This window comes from Crinia signifera, chromosome 9 (assembly GCF_055691185.1).
Source record: "Crinia signifera chromosome 9, ASM5569118v1, whole genome shotgun sequence".
Taxonomy (NCBI): Eukaryota; Metazoa; Chordata; class Amphibia; order Anura; family Myobatrachidae; genus Crinia; species Crinia signifera.
The window spans coordinates 20,992,817-21,016,200 of NC_139225.1; the positions used below are offsets into that span (position 1 = coordinate 20,992,817).

Consider the following 23,384-nt stretch of genomic DNA (forward strand, 5'->3'; position numbering starts at 1 on the left):
AACATGTTAGAGGGCGTGGCCTAAAAGGGGGTGTGGTCTCATTTGAAGGGTGTAGCTTAACAGGGGCAAGTCACTCCCCCATTTTCACTGTGGTGGTATGTGCCATGTCTTCAGATTAATTTATGATATCCAAAAAAGATTCTAGTGCCCAGTTTATACTACAAAAATCATTCTGGTACCAAATATAAAACACTAGGTGATTCATCGCGCCCTACGAGCGCTCTTCACACCGTCGTAAGGGGCTGCGCCACCTTAATTTGTGAACATTTGTATATGAGAAAGATGGTTAGAATTGTATGAAAGATGCCTGTATTGCAACTTGAGTTATAGGTGAAATGTGTTAAATAGAGAGCATATGATTTGGAAGGGGGTGTGTATTGTTTTGTTTAATTAAAAAGCGGTTACAGAGTAAGATGTACATTGATAGTGTGGATGGTACAGTGACATTTGTGGGTGTGGGGGGGCTGTGTGTGCATGTTGTTTAGGTGTGTGTGTGTGCAATAGTATAGTAGGGTGTTTCTGAGTCAGCGGCTCCCCACTGGCGGAGGTCACGACACAGGAAAACAGGAGGCTGGGTAGTGATAGGGGTGTGTGGGAATAAGGGGGACTAAAGAGGAGGGTGGGAGATACTGTGGTGCTTCTGCCAGTGGGTGAGGGTCCAGCGTGGCAGCACAGGAGTACAGGATGGTGGCCCTTAGTCAGTGTCTCCTCCTACTGGGTGGGAGTTTGGGTGCATGAGAGCAGGAGGCTGGGCTATGAGGCATGATAGGGGCATGTGGGCAAAACAGCGTCAGCGACTCCCCAGTGGTGGAAGTTACGGTTCGTGAGAGCAGGAAGCTGGGTAGTGATAGGGGTGTGTGAGTATACGGGGGACTAAAGAGGGGCTTAGGGGTGCCATGAATTGCGGGAGGGGCGCGGGGGTGCCGTGTATCAAGGGAGGGAGGGGGCGCAGGTGTCGGCGAATCGCGGGAGAGGGCGGGGGTCCGCAAAGTCAGGGAGGGGGCGTGAATTGCGCGAGGGGGGGTTGCGAATCACGGGAGGGGGGGTGCGCGGGGGGTCCGTGAATTGCGGGAGGGGGGGGCACGGGGCGCGATGAATCACCTAGTTGTTTATATATTCTTGTAGAAGGATGGTAGGATGTTGCTGTAATTCAGAATGCATTTACATAAACAGTAATAGTAGCAGTAAAAGGTCTGAGTTAAAACACCTACAGTAAAACAGAACAGGTGTTATATATTATACAAAGAATTGGTTGATGATGTGTAGGTTGACGTGCACATAGTTCATAGTTGTCACTGGAAAAAAATTGCTACAAGAAAAAATCAACACAGAAAGTTCAACACATGTAAATGTTGACATAAGTGTGGCACTTCATTGGTGTCCATGTCGACACATGAGAATGAATATGAAAAAATAAATCTTCAAAAACTCATGTCAACCTTTTTCATTGTCGACCATAGCCGTGCCAGTGTTTTGCATGTGCCATTTAATCCTGGGGTTGCCGTGAATCACGCGCGGGGGTGGGGGAGGGAGGAGGTGAGGGGTGTCCGCGAATCACGGGAGGAGGGGTCGTGGGTGAATGCCGTGAATTGCGGGAGGATGGGTCGTGGGGGGGGGGGTGTGGGTGCCGCGAATCGTGGGATGGGGGGGCGCGGGAGGTTGCAGTGAATCGCGGGAGGGTGGGTCGCGGGGGCGGGGGGTTGCCGCAATGACAGGAGGGGGGGTCAGGGGTGGGGAATCGCGGTAGGGGGGGTCGTGGGGGGCACCGTGAACCACGGTAGGGGGGGTCGTGGGGGGCACCGTGAACCGCGGGAGGGTGGGCCCGGGGGTTGGCGCGAATTGCAGGAGGGGGGGGGTGTCACGGGGTGGGGCCGCAAATTGCGGGAGTCACCGGGGGTGTCGCAATTGCGGGGGGTGTGCTGCAAATCGCGGGAGGGGGGTCGCGGGGGGTGCCGCGAATCGCCACAAGAAAAAAATTGTTTCCATGGTGTCCATGTCGACACATGAAAATAAATATGAAAACATTGAAAAAGTGAAAAATAAATCTTGTCAACCTTTTTCATTGTCGACCATAGCCATGTCAGTGTTTTGCATGTGCCATTTAATCGTGGGGATGCCGTGAATGGGGGGGGGGGGGAAGGGAGGTGCATACCCAATATGACCCTCTCCAGGAGTGACACATTGCTCTGTTTCTGGACTTCTTAATTTATGGATTACCATCACCTGTGCTTAAACACCTTTCTTATCAATTACCCTGTTTAAAATGACAGGTGATGACAATCATAAATTAAGATGGAAGTCCACAAACAGAGCATTCTGTCCCTCCTGGAGAGGGTCATGTTTGGAGGTATGGAGGTGTGGGGCGCTCACCTGGTGTGTCTGGTGTGTAGCTGTGTCTTTGCTTGGTAACATGGAGAGGCAGAGGGTGTCTGGCATTGTCTGTGGGCTCACTGGGCTGGTTCTCTGTCATGTGAGTCAGTCATTTGAGTCAGAAGCTCCACCCAGGGTTATATCTCCAGACACACTTTGAGTGACAGATGTAGCCAAATATATAAGAGATAGCGTTCATACTGGCAATGATGAGGAAAAAAAAGTGCAACCACTTGACCACAATATAAGCTCAGCCCATTCTGCGGACAGCATATAAAATAACAGAACACTGTCAGATCTCTATTACTGAAGCAACAAACAGACATTCCAAGGGATCACGTTAACCTTCCAATAGTGCCAGATACACATATGCCCCCAAAAGTGCCAGATACACATATGCTCCAATGGTGCCACGTATGCCCCCACAGTGCCAGAAACAGGAATGCCACCACGGTGCCAGGTATGACCCCATGGTACTGGGTATGCGCCCACAGTGCCAACAATGCCCCTACAGTGCCAGCAACAAGTATGCCCCCATAGTGCCAGCAACAAGTATGCCCCCATAGTGCCAGCAACAAGTATGCCCCACAGTGCCAGCAATGCCCCACAGTGCCAGCAATACCCCCCACAGTGCCAGCAATATGGTATGCCCCCACAGTGCCAGCAATATGGTATGCCCCCACAGTGCCAGCAATGCCCCCCACAGTGCCAGCAATAAATATGCCCCCCACAGTGCCAGCAATAAGTATACCCCCACAGTGCCAGCAATGCCCCCACAGTGTTTCCCAGCAGCAGCACACTCACCATTGATGCTGCTGCCGGGAAGCGGACAGTCTAGTGTCCCCCTGCAGTCACTGACATGTAGCTGCTGCCGCTGCCTTCTTCTCTCAGGGAAGGAGAGTACAGCACACTGCGCATCTCTCCTTCCCTTCACTGTGACTGGGCTGCCCGCCAATCAAAGTTCGTGGGCCGGCTCCTGATTGGCTGCCGACCTGCAAGCTCTGATTGGCTGACGGGCGGCCCAGTCACAGGGAAGCACGGTGAGGGGTAGGCAGCGGCGTAACTATAGCACCGCAGCCCCCGTCACCGCGGGGGGGGGGGGGCGCTGTGCATGTGGGGGCGCCGGGGGCTGCGGTGCTATAGTTACACCCCCCCCCCCAATCTCCCGCAGACTTACCTATCTCGCTGGTCCCGGCGGCTCCGTTCTTCTGCTGAGGACCACAACAAAATGGCCGCCCCCATATAGCACACTGTTCTCTGAAACTGTCTGCTGTATGGGGGCGGCCATTTTGTGGTGGTCCTCAGTAGAACGGCGCAGCCGGGACCAGCGCGATAGGTAAGGCTGCAGGGGATTGGAGGGGGGGGTTTGCATGGGCGGCGGGGGATTGGGGGTGCTTGGTGGGGCGGCGGCGGGGGGGGGGGGCAAAACTTAGTTACGCCACTGGGGGTAGGAGAGATGCGCAATGCACTCTCCTCCCCTCAGGCTCAGAAGCCGGCGCCGCATACCCCCAGCAACCCGCATACCCCCAGCAACCTGCATACCCCCAGCAACTACTGCCATCCGTCCTTCCAGCCGTGGCAATGCAGATGCTGGTAATGGCGGCTGCGCGACCCGGCACATGCGCAGGACACCGGGTCACGCAGCCGCCATTACCAGCATCTGCATTGCTTACCCCCTGAAAGAACAGCGCGTAGCCCCGGTGGTACGCGTACCACGGGTTGGGAACCGCTGCACTAGAGCATGGAGGGAGAATGCAGTAGTGTGCCGAGCTTCCATGTTGACTTACGTCAAAATTCGGGACAAAAAAAAACGTGAAAAACTCATGTTGACCTTTTCACTGTCGGCCTTCCCATTGTGGACATAATGGTTGTGTCGAAATTCCGACCCTGTCAACCTTAGCCATGTCGACCTATTTAATCTGTCAACCTAAGCAATGTCAACCTTTAGTGGTCATCCTAATGTAACTTGACCTTCATAGTGTTACGGCAGCTATGAGCTGATTGGCTGGTACTTTATCTCTCTCCACTGTATCACTCTCCAAGCTGGGTACACACGATTCGGGGGATCAGATTGACATATCATGCACATCAGGTAGTGTGTAGGCACTACCGTGCGCTCCCGCTTGCTGACATTTTGGTCGTCCTATCGGCTGTGCGGCACAACCAATGGAATGTTTCATCGGTTGCGCTACGGATCGTCTTGTGTGACCCGACATAACTGCCAGATTATTACAAATAGCGATGGACCAATCAGAAAAGGGATGAAGCGATGGTGGGTAAAAATGTGGCTGCATCATCTTTGGACATCCGCTATGGGTGTCAGAACCATCGATCATTTGTGTCATCACTACGGATACAAAGTGATCATTTTGGAAATTGTAATAAGAGGATAGAAAATATGACAACTCGTCCTTTATAATAAATAAAAAAATCCTGAATATAAATGTCAAAGTAATAACAGCGACATTAGGAGTGAACCCCTCATTTACAATCCCTGAGCCCCTAGTACTAGCAGTCAGTAAGGCTGGCTGCAAACTGTTAGTAAAAGTCCTCCCCAAGGCTGATGATGTGACCGGCGATGCATGATCAGGGTCAGGCTCAGCTACAATTACTGGGATGAAGGAATATTTCCAGGCAGCAGCCGTGGTGTTCTCCCATTGGGAGGTGTGTGTGTGATGTGCATCTGGGCAGCAGTGCTGAGCTGGGATCTGTGTAAGCCAGGGGGGCTGCAGAGGGTCTTCCCTCTCCCACAGGTCACCCAGGCAGGATTGTGTCTGCATCATGTAGTGATAACTGCTCTGCCTGTGTAATTACATCATCCTGGGCATCACACTGCTCTGAGAGGACCCTGAGCCAGGCACTGCTCTGAGAGGACCCTGACCCACGCACTGCTCTGAGAGGACCCTGACCCACGCACTGCTCTGAGAGGACCCTGACCCACGCACTGCACTGAGGGGACCCTGAACCACGCACTGCTCTGAGAGGACCCTGACCCACGCACTGCTCTGAGAGGACCCTGACCCACGCACTGCTCTGAGGGGACCCACACACTGCTCTGAGGGGACTCTGACCCATGCACTGCTCTGAGAGGACCCTGACCCACGCACTGCTCTGAGGGGACCCTGACCCACGCACTGCTCTGAGAGGACCCTGACCCACGCACTGCTCTGAGGGGACCCTGACCCACGCACCGCTCTGAGAGGACCCTGACCCACGCACTGCTCTGAGGGGACCCTGACCCACGCACTGCTCTGAGAGGACCCTGACCCACGCACTTGTCTGAGAGGACCCTGACCCACGCACTGCTCTGAGAGGACCCTGACCCACGCACTGCTCTGAGAGGACCCTGACCCACGCACTGCTCTGAGAGGATCCTGACCCACGCACTGCTCTGAGAGGACCCTGACCCACGCACTGCTCTGAGAGGACTCTGACCCACGCACTGCTCTGAGGGGACCCTGACCCACGCACTGCTCTGAGGGGACCCTGACCCACGCACTGCTCTGAGGGGACGGGACCCTGACCCACGCACTGCTCTGAGAGGACCCTGACCCACGCACTGCTCTGAGGGGACCCTGACCCACGCACTGCTCTGAGGGGACCCTGACCCACGCACTGCTCTGAGGGGACGGGACCCTGACCCACGCACTGCTCTGAGAGGACCCTGACCCACGCACGCACTGCTCTGAGGGGACAGGACCCTGACCCACGCACTGCTCTGAGGGGACGGGACCCTGACCCACGCACTGCTCTGAGAGGACCCTGACCCACGCACGCACTGCTCTGAGGGGACAGGACCCTGACCCACGCAGTGCTCTGAGGGGACCCTGACCCACGCGCTTCTCTAAGGGGACGGGACCCTGACCCACTGCTCCGGGAGAACCCCAATCACTGCTGTGAGAGGCTATGGTTCCTCAGCAGGTAAGTGTAAATACTACAATATCTTGTTCCCTGCACAGAGGGCACCGACTGCAGCTCCTGATCCTTTTCTGTTATATATTTAATTTGCAATTCTTATAACTAGGGAAAAATGAGTCTAATAACTTCTGAAATAGTCTAAAGACTGGCTTAGAATATGGAAGATACTATATAGGTCTAGTAGCCATTTCAGGTGAGTGTAAGGATGGGACCGGTCTCACTGTCTCCCCCCCCCCCCCCCCTGACATGTAGTGACAGCTCCATCATGTACAGTATATCTCTGTCCCCAGTACACAGTGTTTTATCCTCTAGCACAGTTGTAAGCAAACCATGTGTCTGTGGAACTACAGGATCCAGCATGCACTGCAAAAGGCATGCTGAGATGTGTAGTTCTGAATACAACCTCAGCTATCCCACCAGTGTTCTAGCACCTTTGATAAAGGCTGTAGACTGATGTGAGTTAAACCTCAAACTATTACCGCTTTCAGACCGCAAATGCAGGATCGCACAGGGACTTTTAACTGGTTCAGTCCCGGTGCGACCCGCATGTGCGGTCTGTTCACACTGCAAACAGCGAACCGGCAATATTGGCGGTTTGCTGACATCATCAGGGGCGCAGCGGATTTTTGGCACATCATTGGGGGGGGGGCATCGCTTAGAGCTGGAGCTGCTCCAGGCGCTACCTCCTCCATAGTGTGAATGGGAAACGAGTCGCTCGACCTGTGTAATCCGTTCACACTGCACAGCTACACGCAACGAACCAGTAAGAACTCTGCTTTCCTATCGGTTCTTAGAAACCGACTTGTACCCGGTAATTAGTTGTGATGTGAAGGGGGTATAAGATATGGTGCAGATTGACCTCTGAACATCTACAGGTTATACTATATTTTGAGTTCTGCTCCTGCAAAATTCATATTATTATTATGTATTATTAAACATGAGGACAGAGCGGGGGACTGGCCTGCACACCATGTTTTTAAACATGAGAGGTGCTACCAAATTAAGGGGCAGATTTATTAAGCTTGGAGAAGAGATAAACTGGAGATAAAGCGGAGAAAAGGTAAAAGGAGATAAAGCACCAGCCAATCAACTCCCAACTGTCTTTTTCAAACACAGCTGATTGGCTGGTGCTTTATCTCCTTTTACCTTTTCTCCGCTTTATCTCCAGTTTATCTCTTCTCCAAGCTTAATAAATCTGCCCTTAAGGCTTCTAGTACCACACTGAGAAAAAAAGAGCAATACTGATGCACACTCTAGGTCAGGCATGTCCAACCTGCGGCCCTCCAGCTGTTGTGAAACTACAGATCCCAGCATGCCTTGCCATAGCTTTACCATTACCTAATAGCAGAACTGTGGCAAGGCATGATGGGACTTGTAGTTTCACAATAGGTGGAGGGCCACAGGTTGGACAAGCCTGCTCTAGGTGCTAACAACACTCATAGTAAAAATAATTTTGACAAACTCTTACAATTAACATGGAGTGTAATTGAAGTTCTTAGCACACATTTGGGCACATATGTGGGCTCATCCACCGCGTCCAGGTGAACTTCATTAGATGGGTCCCTAACATTTCTAATACTAACACAGTATATAAAATGATCTAGGTCTTACCTTCAAATAGAGTCCATAGTAACATGTAGTCAGCAATGCAGGAACCTCAACCTGTGCTAATGAAAGCACCTGAGGGTAGATGGGAGGGGTGCCAGTACCAGAATGAAGGAGCCTTATCTTCAAGTATACAATAGATGCTACCAAGTTCTGGCTTCTAGAACCACACAGGGTAAAAGAAAAAATACTGATGCACACTCTATGGGGGTTATTCTGGGTGAGTCGCTCGGATGTGTAATCACATCCTTGCCAGTCAACCAGATCCCGCCTTGCGAATAGTGGTACGCCAGCCCACCATTCGCACAGTGCGTAGGTTCACATGGCATGCGAATGTGTGTTTTTCATAAACATCCATTCGCAGCCTGCGTGTGAAGTGGGAACACCCATATCATTTAATGGTAGCCGACCATCGAATGATGTGGAAGGGACACACACACATCTAAGGTTGCTCAGAGCAATCTTAGATCTGCGTGCACATTCGAAGGGAAGTGGGCGGGTAGCTGACATCTGCTGATTTTAGCTGCTCCCCCCCCCCCCCCCCCCACACACACACACATGCGTTTTTCGGCCCATTAGCCTGAGAACGCCCAGCATTCGGGCATTAGATTGTCACTGTTCTGTACTGTCAGTGTCAATAACACTGACTGTCAGCTGAGCTGTGCCCACCACAGACCCCTCTGGTACTGCTTCCCCAAGCCGCTGCAGGGTCTGCCACAAAGTAGTTATGCCACTTTGGCCCAGGCTCTGAGGGTGAGGGAGGGAGTGAATGTACCCCAGACTGCCATTTATAGGGTCACTGCTGACAACCGGCATCTACACTACTAATAGAGACAGTGATCAGAGTGAGGAGCATGCACTGATCAGAAGAGCTCTCTGGGTACATGCTAATTGGAGGAGTCTCTGATTGGTTGAGCTGGGCCCATGCTGATTGGAGGAGACTGAATGGGAGAGCTGGGCCTATACCAATTGGAGGAGACGCTGACTGGTGGAGCTGGGCCCATGCCAATTGGAGGAGGCTCTGACTGGGGGAGCTGGGCTCATGCTGATTGGAGGAGACTCTCACTGGGTTAGCTGGGCCCATGCCGATTGGAGGAGACTCTGGCTGATGGAGCTGGGCCCATGCTGATTGGAGGAGATTCTGACTGGGGGAGCTCGGCCCATGCTGATGGGAGGAGACTATGACTGGGGGAGCTGGCCAATGCTGAATGGAGGAGACTCTGACTGGGGGAGCTACGCATAAGTACCTCTGGGTTATGGTATATTAGATCTACAATGTCTAAGTCGACAGTCATATGGTCGACAGTGAAATAGTCAACAGTGTCAAAAGGTCGACAGCTAAAATGTCGACATGGTCTAAAGGTCAACATTGAAAAGGTCAACATTGTTGTGTGTCGACATTTTATCAATAATGACCTTGTGCATGTCAACCTAGACTATGTCTGCCAGCCATCCGGAAGCCTCAGTAACAGCCAGATGTATCAAGCTTTAAAAAGTGATAAAGTGGAGAGTGATAAACAACCAGCCAATCAGCTCCTAACTGCTATGGTACAGGCTGGGTTACAAAAATGATTGGCTGGCTGTCTATCACTCTCCACATTTTTTGAAGCTTGATACATCTGGCCCTATATGTGAAGTGCAGCTTCTGGCACAGCGGATGTCACCCCTCATCCCGAATCCATATCTCCTGTCTGTCAGCGCTCGCATCCTACTTATCATTTCGCCATTCTGTGCTAATGAAAATGGCTAAATGCCTCCAGCCCGTCAGCCGCGGGATTATTAAAGTAACAATATTCATTTCTGGCGTTATATCTGGTCATTAGAGGAATGCAGGTTTTCGAGCACTAGTTATCCATTATAATAATAGAATAGTAATGATAAGAATAATGATTGCACTATAAAGGGTGACTAAACCTACATTTTATTTTCTTTGCATAGAATGTATAATGGACTTTATTGTATTCTTCATTGGCAGCAGTGGCATAAGTAGGTGTAGCTGTTACTGACATTGGGGTGCCGCTGGTCTCCTTCCTAGGCTTCCCCAGTAGGTATAATTGCTGGACATGCAGGTAAATGGAGGAGTGGCATTCAGAAATATGCGGAAAAAAACGGACCCGGATAAGACCCCGGAAAGACGGATCGGACATCAAACTCAATCAAACTGTATTCCGGAGCTTGTAGTGTCCGGGCCGGGGGTGTGCTGTCCAGGGGGAGGCCTTTGATAGCTTTCACCAGGGACATGGGGAAGGGGAGATTACAGCCTCCACGTGTGGTTCGGACTGTTCCGGTTTTTGCTACATGCCCAGACCATGCAGGGAGGCTTTTTTCTTTTGGGAGGTATGCATACCCGAAATATGCAGTGGTTGCAAATCACTGGCCCGCGGCAGTCCAGCATTCCTGGAAGATCTGGAGTTTCGGGCGCTTGGAGATATTGTCATCTCCAAGTGTCGACACTGCACCTGTGTCCAGTATTGATGGAATATTCCAGATAGGCACTGCTGTGTGAAAGGCCCGTGTCTGACCCAGCCAATCCCACCCCTGGTCAATTCTTCCAGTGTAAATATAACCCAGGGGAGGGCTGTGCCTGGGAATGTCACCAAAGAACAATGGCCGCTGGCTGCCTGGAAGCTCAGCTCAGTCCTGTGCATTGCTCAGTGACACTAACTGAAAGTTATGTGTTCTCCTTGGATAAGTGAGCAATAATTAGGATGAATACAATATGCCCAGCTGACAGTTACACCTGGAGTCATCCATTACCCAGCTGCGGCTTACAGGCGGCAGGCTTCCCCCACTGACTGAGCACTGAGCGCTAGAGGTTAGCTGAGGCCTGGGCAGGTGACTTGCTGCCAAGTGATCAAATGTATGACAGACCGCAGAGGAAGGGGGGGGGCTACACCTCTTACAGATCTCATAGGCATTTCACAGGCGATTTGGTTAGTCTGTGTCATACGAGTATCTTTGACTGCAGATCCGGCACTGAAATATGGTGACCGATGCAGCAGACCTACTGGTGATATGTCTGCTGCAGAGCCAGTGGCATAACTAAAGGTTTTGAACCCCCCTCCAAAAAAAAATTCTGGTGCTACCCCACTCATACATTAATTATATTTTTTTCACCTGCATGCACATTGCCAGCGGTTTCTTGCTCGTTGCCAGGGGTTACTTGCTCGTTGCCAGGGATTTCATGCTTGTTGTATGGGCTTCAGTGGGGTAAGTTTGTCCCAGTTGCCCCTGAGGCAAGATAAATGTTGGTGCCCCCCAAGTAGCTCAATCAGTAAGGTGTCTGTCTCTAGCAAGGCAGGTCAAGGGTTCTAATACAGGGTGTGACGCCAAATGATAATAATAATATTTATATTAGGAGGGGGAGTCAGACACAGAAGCAACATTGACAGCCTTCAATTAACTGATTCAAACTTGCAGGGAAGGAAGGAAAGGTGCCCCCTTGGGAGCAGGAGCCCGGTGGCAGATGACTCCATTGCCTCCCAGAGTTACCCCTCTGATGGGCTTGTCCAAACTATGTCCCTCCAGTTGTTGTGAAACTACACGTCCCATCAAGCCTTGCCCCAATTTTGTTATTAGGAAATGCTAAAACTATGGCAAGGCATGCTGGGATGTGTAGTTTCACAACAGCTGGAGGGCCACAGTTTGGACATGCCTGGCTTACATGCTTGTTGCCAACTGTTTCAGGGTCGTTGCCAAAGGTTTCTTGCTTGTGGCAAGGGGTTACATGCTCATTGCCAGGGGTTTCTTTCTCGTTGCTAGGGGTTTCTTTCTCATTGCCAAGTGTTACATTCTCGTTGCTAGGAGTTTTTTGCTTGTTGCCATGGGTTTCTTGTTTGTTGCCAGGGGTTTCTTGCTCATTGCCAGGGGTTACATGCTCATTGTCAGGGGTTACATGCTCATTGCTAGGTGTTTCTTGCTTGTTGCTAGGGCTTTAATTCTCATTGCAAATGGTTACATACTAGTTGGCAGGAGTTTCTTGCTTGTTGCCATGGGTTTCTTGCTTGTTGCCAGGGGTTTCCTTCTCATTGCCAGTGGTTACATACTCGTTGTCAGAGGTTTCTTGTTCGTTGCCATGGTTTTATGCCTGTTGCCAGTGGTTTCATGCTCGTTTCGAGGGGTTACATGCTCATTGCCAGGGGTTACTTGCTCATTGCCAGCTGTTTTATTCTAAACCCCTGTACAGAGTCCAGTCAGGGTTGCAGTACATGAGTCAACAGTGATGGAAGAATCTAATTGAATTCAAGTGTTCCATGCGCCCCCTGCTGGTCGCCTATAGGATTGGGCATGTATCAGAGCTATTCAGTTGTTGCTCCATTGAGACTCCCATTAGCATTTTACGCGGCTAAACCCATCTAATTTTGCCGCCTGGATGTCTTAAAACACATTTTTTTCTCGCACCTCCTGGGGCTGTGAAAAACAATGTCTGCTCTGTGGGCAGTGGGCGTCTGATCAGAGCAACAATTGAATAACTAGATGGCCAGCAGGGGGTCCGCGCAACATTTGAATTCTCCCCATATGCTGATTACCTACGCGACAATGGAATTGTAGAACATTTTCTGGCAGAACCTGTGAGTTGGGCCAGTATGTGTTCTCCTAGCAGGGTGATTGTGAATTCAGCTTAACATTTTCTTTGTATCTGTATTCATATGGAAAATAAAAAAATATGTATCCCGCAGATCAGCGGGCTACGCTCAGTCCGTAGGCGCAGCCAAAATCAGATTGCTACTGGAAAATGCCTTTGTACTTCCCGATAAAACCAGCACCCCCAAACTGCCACTTTCCAACCTCTGGAGTTCATAATTACACAGAGTATATTCCAACATACTCATTCAGAGAGAATAATTTCTTCGCTCTGAATTGCTGCCTATTGTAGCGGATACTTTGTACTCTATGAAAATCGTGTTACTGCATCTCAATCACGCATAAAGGACGTCAACCCGGTGCTTCATTCACCGGGAGCTGCTGTGCAATTACAATGTGATTACGGGGTAACTCGAGCAGAGGACACGTCCTGATGTACGAGTGCTAACGAGGATTTGATGCAAGGGCGGCTGATGTGGCGGAACAGATTTGTAGTTTGCAGAACCATAGGACTCGAAACTGAAGAACGCGCCTGACCCCATTTAGCCTTATATTAGTTGGGGGTTTTTTCACCTCCTGTTTCTCAGGAGCGTTAGAGTCCAAAATATACATCCAGAAGACATTTTTGGGACTTTTTAGCAAACATCGGTGTGCAAACAAAAAGTACAGATTATCTATCGCTCCCCGTCGCAGCCATTGAAAGTTTTCTATTGCTGCAATTTACCGTAAAATTGGACCTACCGTATCTCCAGAAGGATATAAAACTTACTAGGAAAGACTAAAAAACTCCTAACATGTATAGATTGGAGCAGGGAACAGATAGTAAAGAGAAAATGGTTTTTCAACCACTGTGCCGTGTCACACTAGTGTGCCTCGAGCTGTTCTCAAGTATGCCCCCAGATCTAGAGATGTCTACAGTAGTACCCCTTTTCCACTAGCAACCTGGGTCGGACCCGGTAAATTGTACCCGGTTCGAACCCGGGTTGGACACGGGTTGGACACACATTTCCACTACAGTGCTACCCGGTAAATTGCCTGATCATCCCCTTTTACACTTAACCCGGGTAAGGCATTTTTTTCCCTATAGATTACATAAGGAAAAAGCCTTTTTAAAGGGCTTTACCATGGGAGGTCACAAAATAGGGCCACCATTACCATTACTCTGCCCTAATGAGCAGCAGCTCCTTCACTTCAGCATCAGACCAATTGCTGGCAGCCATAATGAAGTTGTGCTGCGGGATGATTAGCAGTGTCCGCTGGGGCAGCCTGTGGTGCTGGCAGCAAAGTGGAAGGTGGCTGCTGGAGCAGCCTCTGATACAGCAGGGGAAAGTCAGCAGGACAGACATGCTGCACATGTGCACAGAACGCTGTCCTCCATGCTATGTGCGCAGTCTGCGGGGCTCTGAGTGATGACATCACTAACCAGCGCCCCAGCAGCACCTCAGTGAAGATTTTAACATGCTCAGTCACATAACCCGGTTAGGGAGCGTTTCCACTACCCTTGAATCCGGGTGCTAACCGGGTGCTACCCTGATCATGACCTGGGTAGGATTGCCGGGGAATCCAAACCGGGTTATTTGACAGGGAGCATTTCCACTAGCAGAAAAACCCGGGTAGAAGCGCGTCCCCGCGGAGATTACCGGGTTATTTCTTCTAGTGGAAAAGGGGTATAGTTTACAGCCACCGCCAGTTCAGGTGTTACTCATTGGTCTCTTGTTTTCATGGGCCAATGTATTTTATTTTCCTGTGGGAACCATTGTGATTGTTTTTTTTTCATATGGGGACAATTTTTTTTTTTTAACGGTGGGGGTCTTGGCAATTTTAAAATCATGTTTCGTGGGCAGTTCGGATAGTGTAATGTTTAGCATTACTGCTTCACAGCGCTGAGGTCATGGGTTTGATTCCCACCATGGCTTTAACTGTGCAGAGTTTGTATATTCTCCCCGTTCTTGCGTGGGTTTACTCCGGGTACTCCGGTTTCCTCCCACAATCCAAAAATATGCTGGTAGGCTAATTGGCTCCTATGTGTACATGTGGTAGGGTACATAGATTGTAAGCTCCACTGGGGCAGGGACTGATGTGAATGTTCAACTATTCTCTATAAAGCGCTGCAGAATATGTGTGCGCTATTTAAGAAACTGTTAATAAATAATGTGACACGAGTTGAAATAGGTAGAAAACACTTTTATGGCTCGCACACACTGGGCGAGTGGAACTACCCTTGTTCTCCAAAGAGACAACACAGGCGATGACTAGATATTTCAAGCATGCTTGGCAATAGGGACGCGTCGGGCCACGCATCGCTGTCGCTTTGTGGCATACGCACACAGCGATTTGGACTTAATTTGGGTTGAAATCGCCCCACGTGTATGCCCAATTATAGAGACTTTAACATATACCCAGGAGTATTACCAAGGTCCAGCAGGAAGGTATTGTTCAAAGGAAGAGAAGTACTAGAACGTATGGACGCGCGCTTACTGGTCAAACACATTAGACGATATTCCTAATGATTTTGATGATTTTAGAACAACAAATTTGTAGTGTTTATGCTTTTCTAGTGTTTATGCTTGATATCGCTGTCCATGCGCAGTGTTCAGTGACATTCTCCATCGGCCCTGCTGCAGGGCTGATAGGAGACATCGCTAGTGGGGACATGCTGGGGAATGCAGCAGGGCACCCACCCCCTACTCTGCCGCCTATCATGCCCGGCATCGACAAGTTTGTAGGACTTGATGATGCCAGCTTCCCGCTGGGTCCCTGTCACTCCCGATCTCGCTAGATGCACATCGTCTAGTGTGTCCCCAGCTTGAAACTGGAGGATAAGAGAGTCAGGTGATATTTAAGGAAAAACAACTAATCATGAATGGTAGTGGATAAGTGGAATAGCTTCCCATCAGAGGTGGTAGAGTCTAATAGAGAAGATCAATTAATTTTAAACCATACTTGAGTGCCACACTTTCAAGTGGATGGAACAAGGGGACCTGCTTAAAACAACCCCCCCCCCCCCCATCGCTATACAGTACTGTGTAGGGGGCGGAGCCATAGTGACAGAAATGTATCACCACGCCCCCCACAAAGCGCATATTGTCACTGGCTAGGCCCCCTGTAGGCAGGCAGTAGACAAATATGATTTGAACAGGCATGGGATAGGCCTATGAATATTCGGTACTTGTTTCCTAGCACGGCCCCCGTCGTGGTACATCGCATGCCTTAAGTTAAGGTACTTAAGGCATGCGATGGACGCGATGGACCCGATTTTCTGTCTTTAACTGGCTCAATTGCCGGTAAAAGTGAAAATCGCGATTAATGCAAAATCGTGTCGATCGCATCGCATGCGATTTGGTTGGCATGCGATGCGATCGACGCGATTTTTTCCGACGCGATGCTCACAATCAAAATTGGTGGCGCCGTGCTAGGAAACAAGTACCGAATATTCTTAGACCTAAGAAACAAATAGGGTCGAAATTACGAAAAGAATAAAAGAAAAGGGGCAGACTAGGTGGCACAAGTGGTTCTTACCTGCTATCAAATTCTATGTTTCTTTTTTTTTCATAAATCTGTTTATTAGTTTTCAACATTATAACAAGATGACACACACACATAAATACACATCTACATATATATATATATATGGGCCTTAAAAGGTTAATCTTTCAACAGATTATAAATGCGTTAAAAATAACCATTTGCCATGTACATAGTGTTATACACTCTGTTACCTTATAATATATAAACTTCTGTTGATTTATGGCCATTATATCTCTTATCTTCTAATTAGTTATAAACCCGGTGATATTTAATCTCTACAGCCCATACTATTCCGGACTATAAAGGAAAACAAGTAACGTACATCCATAGAAAGGGGTCTGCCACACGCCTCTCCTAGGATAATCAATGGAGGCATATGGGGTGTAGGGAAGGAGCTCTCTTAAGAGAATAATGGAAAGTTATCCAATCTAATCTCTCTATTTTTCTTATTCTTTCCTTTTTTCCCCTTTTATCCCACTCCATATACCCTGTTATTCGATCCCTTTATTCTTAACCAGTCTTCCTGGATACTTTCACTTTTCCCCTCCCAGCATCCATTAAGACCCGGTCTAAGGTTCAAACACAGACTACACATTAACATAACACTACAATACAATGATTGGGGAAGGGAGGTGGGGGGGGATGGGGGGATGGGGGGGGGGAGGGGGATAGGTGTCTCCTTGATCCAGACCATTCTACTCACATAGGTTCCGGTGTATCTAATTAGGATCTCCCTATCCTTATGGTCGCATCAGATTATAGTATTATGGAATTCTGCCCATGGTGTCCACACTTCCCTAAACAGGTCTAATTTCTCCTCCACTAGTCCTGCTAAATATTCCATTTGATATAGGTGCCACACCGTCTCTTTAATTATTGCCATAGATGGGACCCTATTTGATTTCCAATAAGAGGCTATTTTTATTTTTGCAGCACTCAATATAAACCATATAAGTTTTTGAGACGATGTCTTAATCCCTGAGATTTTAAGAGGGAGCAAGACATATTCAGGGGACTTAGGTATCTCTATATTTGTAATTTGTTTGATTAAATGAAAGACTAATATCCAAGTTTGTTGAATTTGTGGGCATGTCCCAAAGATATGTGATAGATCGCCTTTATGCCCACATCCACGCCAGCATAAGTCGTTGTTCCCGCTGTATATACGACTTAGTCTACTTGGGGTCAGGTACCACCGGGAATATATCTTAAAGGAGTTTTCTCTATAACGGATTGACTGGGATACTGATATCAAGTTTTTTCTGATCCTCACCCAATCTTCCAGGGCTAGTTGTTTACCAAACTCCAACTCCCATGCCAATTCCTGTGGGAGGCGCTCCTGTTTGCCATAATTTAGTAATATTTGGTACACAGATGAAATAATGCCCTTAAATGATGCCCTTTTCAAGCACAGTGTTTCCACTACTGTGTTAGCTTGGTTCTTTCTCGCCTGCTGTGAGTGGGAGAGAAAGCTATTTATCTGGCAGTATTGATAAACACTTCTAGGTGAAGTATCAAATTTTAGTATTATTTCTGCAAACGGCAGAAGTCTACCTGACATTTCTAGTTCGTTTAGGAATAATATGTTGGTTTTTGACCAGTTTTTCTTAAAGGATGATTCCTTACTTACTGGAAATTGGGGGTTATCCCACATTGGTAAAAGAGCATTGGGTATATTTATAATCTTATATTCTTTAGTTATTTTATCCCACAGGGACAGGGAGAATTCAATTACCGGATGGACTTTTTCCCTAATAGGTCTGCTTTTTTTCGGTATCCAGAGCAGTGTGGATATGGTTGACATGTTCACTAATTGTGCCTCTAGTTTGACCCATCTATGTGTTTTTTTACTTGAGTGCCACATCACCAATTGTGATATTTGGGCTGCATAGAAGTAAAGTTTAAAGTTAGGGACTCCTAGCCCGCCTTCCCTAGTGCCATTCTGCAAGGTCTTAAACCGCACCCGTGGTCTTTTCCCAGACCATAAAAAGTGGGATGCAAGACTCTGCAGATTTTTAAAGGTCATGGGGGGGACTCTGACAGGGAGGGCTTGGAATACGTATAATAAACGTGGAAGGACGTTCATCTTCAAAACGTTAGCTCTTCCTGTCCATGATATGTAGATTCTGGTCCAGCCCTTCATGTCATTTGCAATCTCATTCAGTAATCTAGGATAGTTGGCATCATATAATTTATGATAATTTTTTGTAATATTAATACCTAGATATCTTAGATAACTGTTTCTCCACTTACATGAGAAGGTGGAGGCCAGGTTTTCCTTTAAGCTAGAAGGAAGGTGGATGTCCAGAATTTCGGTTTTTGCTGAGTTTATCTTAAAGTTCGAGATTTCCCCAAATACTAGGGCAGTCTCGAACACTTTAGTCACTGACTTCAGTGGATCCGATAATGTCAACAAGATATCATCCGCGTATAACGCGATCTTATATTCTTCTGAACCAATCCTGATACCTCCAATTTCCTTTTCGTTTCTAATTTTAGCCGCCAACGGTTCAATCATGAGTGCAAAGATCATGGGCGACAATGGGCAACCTTGCCTAGTACCGTTATTAATTCTAAAGGGAGGTGATCTATTGCCGTTTATCGATACCGCCGCCATAGGATTTTTATATAATGCTTGTATTCCCTGTAAAAAACGCCCGCGAATTCCAAATCTAGGGAGCAGCAGGTCCATGTACCTCCACGAAACCCTATCAAAGGCCTTCTCGGCGTCTAGACCCATGACAAGGGCTGGGGTTTGTGTTATATTAATAGCTGAGATGGTATCCACTACACGCCTAATATTTTCAAAGGCTTGTCTATTAGGGATAAACCCCACCTGATCTGGGTGCACTAGTGAGTCTATGACTTTAGCCAACCGGTTTGCCATAACTTTGGCAAAAAGTTTAAGGTCGGTATTAAGCAAAGAGATAGGACGGTAGTTGCTGCATAGTGTGGGGTCCCGATCTGGCTTAGGGATCACTATTATTTCGGCGAGTGTTGTCGCCTGATCCAAGGGGTGTCCCTCTAAAATTGAATCAAAGAACATTTTAATCTGTGGGGCCAGAATTTTACAGAATTTTTTATAATATATGGCTGAAAATCCATCGGGGCCAGGGGCCGAAGCATTTTTTAGTGTTTTAATGGTGGCTTCAATTTCCATTAGCGAAATTGGAGCCTCTAGAATTTCGATTTGGGGCTCCGTTAAAGACGGTAAATTGCAAGATCCCATAAACTCCTTAAATCTCTCTTCTGTTTCTGCTTTACTGAGTACATTGGGGATATTGTATAAATTATAATAATAATCTCTAAATATCTGCGATATTCCCCGAGGGTCATAAATGGAGTTATTTTTAGTGTCTTTTATGGAGTATATGCGGTCTCTTTGTCTGCGCTTTCGAATCCGATAAGCTAACAGCGCGTCCGCTTTATCTCCTTTTGAGTAATACTTATACTGCAGCCACTTCATTGTTTTAGCTGTTCTTTCTGAGTAAAGCAGAAACAGTTGATTTTTCAGAGCCAATAGTTTACTTAATAGTCTATGATTCGGATTTTGCTGATGTCTAGCAGTTAAGGTGCCAATTTGTTGTTCAAGTTCTTTTATTAGTTTCTCGTCTTTAACTTTTTGCGCTTTAGTTAATTTAATTAGATGACCTCTAATTACCGCCTTATGAGCCTCCCAGGTTATTGCTACAGGAGTGTCTCCCGTGTTATTAAATTTGAAATATTCATTTAGTGCCCCTTCCAGGGCCCCAATATGGTCTTGTTTGGTAAGCAATGATGAATTCAGTCTCCATTTAAAGCCAGATGTTTCTATGTTATTTGATCTTATTGAAATGAACACCGCCATATGGTCTGTCCAGACCACAGGCACTGTCCATGCTTTAACTAGATCCCCTACTGTTTGAGCGTCTACAAAAAAAAAATCCAGTCTGGAATAGACTTTATGCGGTATCGAATAGTGGGTGTATGTACGTTCATTGGGGTATAGTGTCCTCCATGCGTCATATAGGTTATTTGCCCTTAAACTTTCGTTTAACCTTTTAGATTCTTTACTAATTAGTAAGCTATGTGGGTTCGGGGCTTGTCTGTCCCATTTGGGGTCCAAAATGGCATTAAAATCCCCCCCTATAATTACTTTCCCTTTTGCCCTTTTATTAAGCTGTCTGAAGAAATCGCTATGAAAGCTCCCTTGTTCACCGTTTGGGGCATACACCGAGGCAAGTGTAATCAACTTATTAGCTACTGATAAGACCAAGATGTTATATCGCCCTTTCGGGTCTGCATAGGAGTGCTCGATTTTATAAGCTAGTGTTTTGTGCAATAAAATCGCTGTTCCTTTTTTTTTTTTTTCAAAAGTTGAGTAAAATGCCTCAGGGTATTGCCTCAAAGCCAGGGTAGGGTGATCATTTAAAAAGTGGGTTTCTTGTAATAGAATGATCTTTATGTTTTGCTTTCTAAAAAATTGAGCTGCCATCGCTCTTTTTCGTGGAGAGTTAAGCCCGTTAACGTTTAAAGACATTATGTTCAACGACATGGAGGGTACCATCTTTGGTCTCTATTGGTATTCTGACTCTTTTCATCTATAGTCTGGGTCTGGAGACACCTATGGAAGGGGCGGGAAACATGTAAGACATTACACAACATAAAACATAAACCTTTTGATGCGAAGTTTCGCATCCCTTCTGACCGTTAATCGTAACTAAACGGTAGCCCCACTCTATCCTAACGAAGGTCTTGTCTACTCTAGACGGCCCTTCGTGTAGACTGGGGTTGGGTGGGGGGGGGTGAGGAAATCTATGCGGGTTAGTCAAGTGATCAATAAGATCTACCCTCCATTATTTTCGATTCATCTGAGCTTTTACACATAATCCTGAAACAAATTAATTTTAGTACAGATGATTAATTTGATTACCTATTAAAATAATGATACAGCAATGGGGAGGAAAAAGGAAAGAGAGAGGAGAAAAAAAAAAAAAAAAGGGGGAGGAAACCCACACTCCCATTATGTTATTTCACCCTAATATCTAAAGTGCTATGTGCCTAAAATATATTTAACCCTTTAAAATCATTTAGTGTCTATACCAGAACCAATCTAATAAGTCTAGTTTATTTAATTTTCTAACGTGCCCAATGCGAACTATTAGAGGACCTTTAAAAAAAAAGGAATATTTGTCCAATACAAAGTGGGTAATAGTTTACTGTACGTGTATGAGGGCCTCTCAATGGCCCATTCCCCATATTTACGTGTGTTTACTCGATCTCTAAGTGCTAATTTAACTTATTCCCCTCTCGCCGCTATAAAGCGGAGCATCAACGAAAAAAAAAAAAAAAAAAAAAAAAAAGGGGGGGGGAGGGGGAGAAATCACATGGTTACGTATAATAACTTAGATATGAAGCCACAGGGGGTTCGACCATTCTTCTACAAGGAATCCCAAGGCTATTTCTGCGTCCACTCCGCTCTAGGCGGTTTTTCCGCAGTGGCACTTGTTCTGGCAGCTTTGGAAATCTCCACCTCTAACTCAGATCCTAGCCCCATCTCCTTGAGGGTGGCCAGGCCTGAGTCTGGGTCTTTTAAGGTGAACCTTTTACCATTGTGGGAGAAATGTAGGGCGAATGGAAACCCCCATCTATACATTATTTTCTGCTCTCTCAGAGCTCTAGTTATAGTTCCCATCTCTCTTCTTTTTCTCAAAGTGGAGGGGGCTAAGTCCTGAAAGATCTGTATAGCAGAGTCTTTGTAATTTATCGAGGGAGTTGTTCTAGTTGTGTCCAAGATTCTTGTCTTGATATGATCATAGTGCAGTCGTGTGACAATGTCTCTGGGCGGTTGATCCATGTTTGGAGTTGCCCTGAGCGTTCTATGTGCCCTATCTAGTGTCAGCTCTTCTTCCTTGCATCCTGGTAGAATCTGATGAAAAAGTCCTTTAAGATAGTTGGGCAGGTTCTGATTGTCAATTGCTTCTGGGACATTTCGAATTCTCAAATTTTGCCTCCTAGACCTGTTCTCAAGGTCCTCAATATGGTCTTTCAGCAAGTTTATTTCTAGTTTTGTCTCTTTTAATTCCTGGGAAAGTGTTTGCTGAAAATGACAAATTTCGTCTGATTTTTGCTCTATGGCGTCAATTCGTGACCCTAAAGATGTCAGCTCTCCCTTCAGTTCTGAGACAGCCGCCTTCAGTTCTGTTTTGAATGAGTTAGTGATCTTCTGCATAAGTACCTCGAATGGGTCCGGTTCGACCAACTGCGATGAGTCGGACCGTGATATTGAGCTAGAAGGACTCGCTGCTAGATGCGGTGAGGATGGTAGTTGAGGAGTTTGTTTACTGTTTTTTTTTGTCCCAAAAAAGGCGGCTTGCTCTTGTGGCGGGTTCTTTCGATTTTTACCTGCCATTTTAACCATTTAAACACAAAAATAGCCCTTTCGCCTGCTCCGGATGTCTTTTTTATTTTTTTTTCCTTATTTTTCCTTCCCCTTTCTCCCTTTATTATTATCTTTCACCACCCTCCACCAAAAAAAAAAAAAAAAAAAAAAAAAAAAAACTCTCCTTCCTCCTTCTGCCTGCTTTTATTTCTGGAGGGATATTTGGAGTTGCATTTTTAGTAGATCATGCTTCCTCCCAATATTTTTGGTGCTTGAGTCATGTCACTTTTAGGCCCTCTGACCCCACCTAGTTTACTGTCCTGCTTGTCTCTCTTGTCTCGGATGGGTTATCTAGCCTTAATCTGGGCTAGGTCCCCGATCTCTGTTCTTGCAAACCAGGCGCTTATATAAGGAGAGTACCCAAAAGCTCCAAACAGAGCGGGCCTTTATGATCTATGATTTTTCGGGGTTTTTTTTTTTTTTTTTTTTTCCTTCCCCTTTAATCCTAGCTTGGATTACCTTCTGTGTTTTTATTATTCAGAGATGTAAGGTGTAACGATAAATCCACATACTTTTTAGAGATGTAAAAAGTCTTACCGCACCCTTGGGAAAGGTCTGGTCTGTGTGGAGGCAAATCAATGTTCCTTCCTTCCTTCCCTGTCTCTGTCCCCACCTCAATCCGCAGCACCCAGGCAAGCCGGGCACTCGACTCCGAGGTTTAATGGACAATGGGGGAGTTATTTTTTTTTTTTTTTTTTTGCAAGTTTTCTTTCCTTTCTCCCTTCCTCCTGTAGGTGCTCGTATCTCCTCCTTCAGTGGTGTCCCTCTCGCACCACACACCTGGCTCAGGCTCTAGGAGGTGGCAGGGATGGCAGTCTGTTCGGGGCTCTATATGAGCTACAGGGCTCCCCTGCTTTCAGGCTTCGCTGAAGCTCCGTATGCCTCGGGCTGTCGGAGGGGAAAGCCACCTCTGCTGCTGGGTGCTGTAAGGTGCTGTGAGGTGCTATGTTAGTCAGCA

At 47.3% G+C, this 23,384-nt stretch overlaps 1 protein-coding gene across 1 annotated transcript in view; it reads right to left on the reverse strand.

Moving 5' to 3' along the window:
* The window catches only part of FTSJ1 (FtsJ RNA 2'-O-methyltransferase 1), a 40,062-nt gene that overhangs the window by 15,657 nt on the left and 1,021 nt on the right, over positions 1-23,384 (reverse strand). The gene's annotated exons all lie outside the window — the stretch shown is intronic.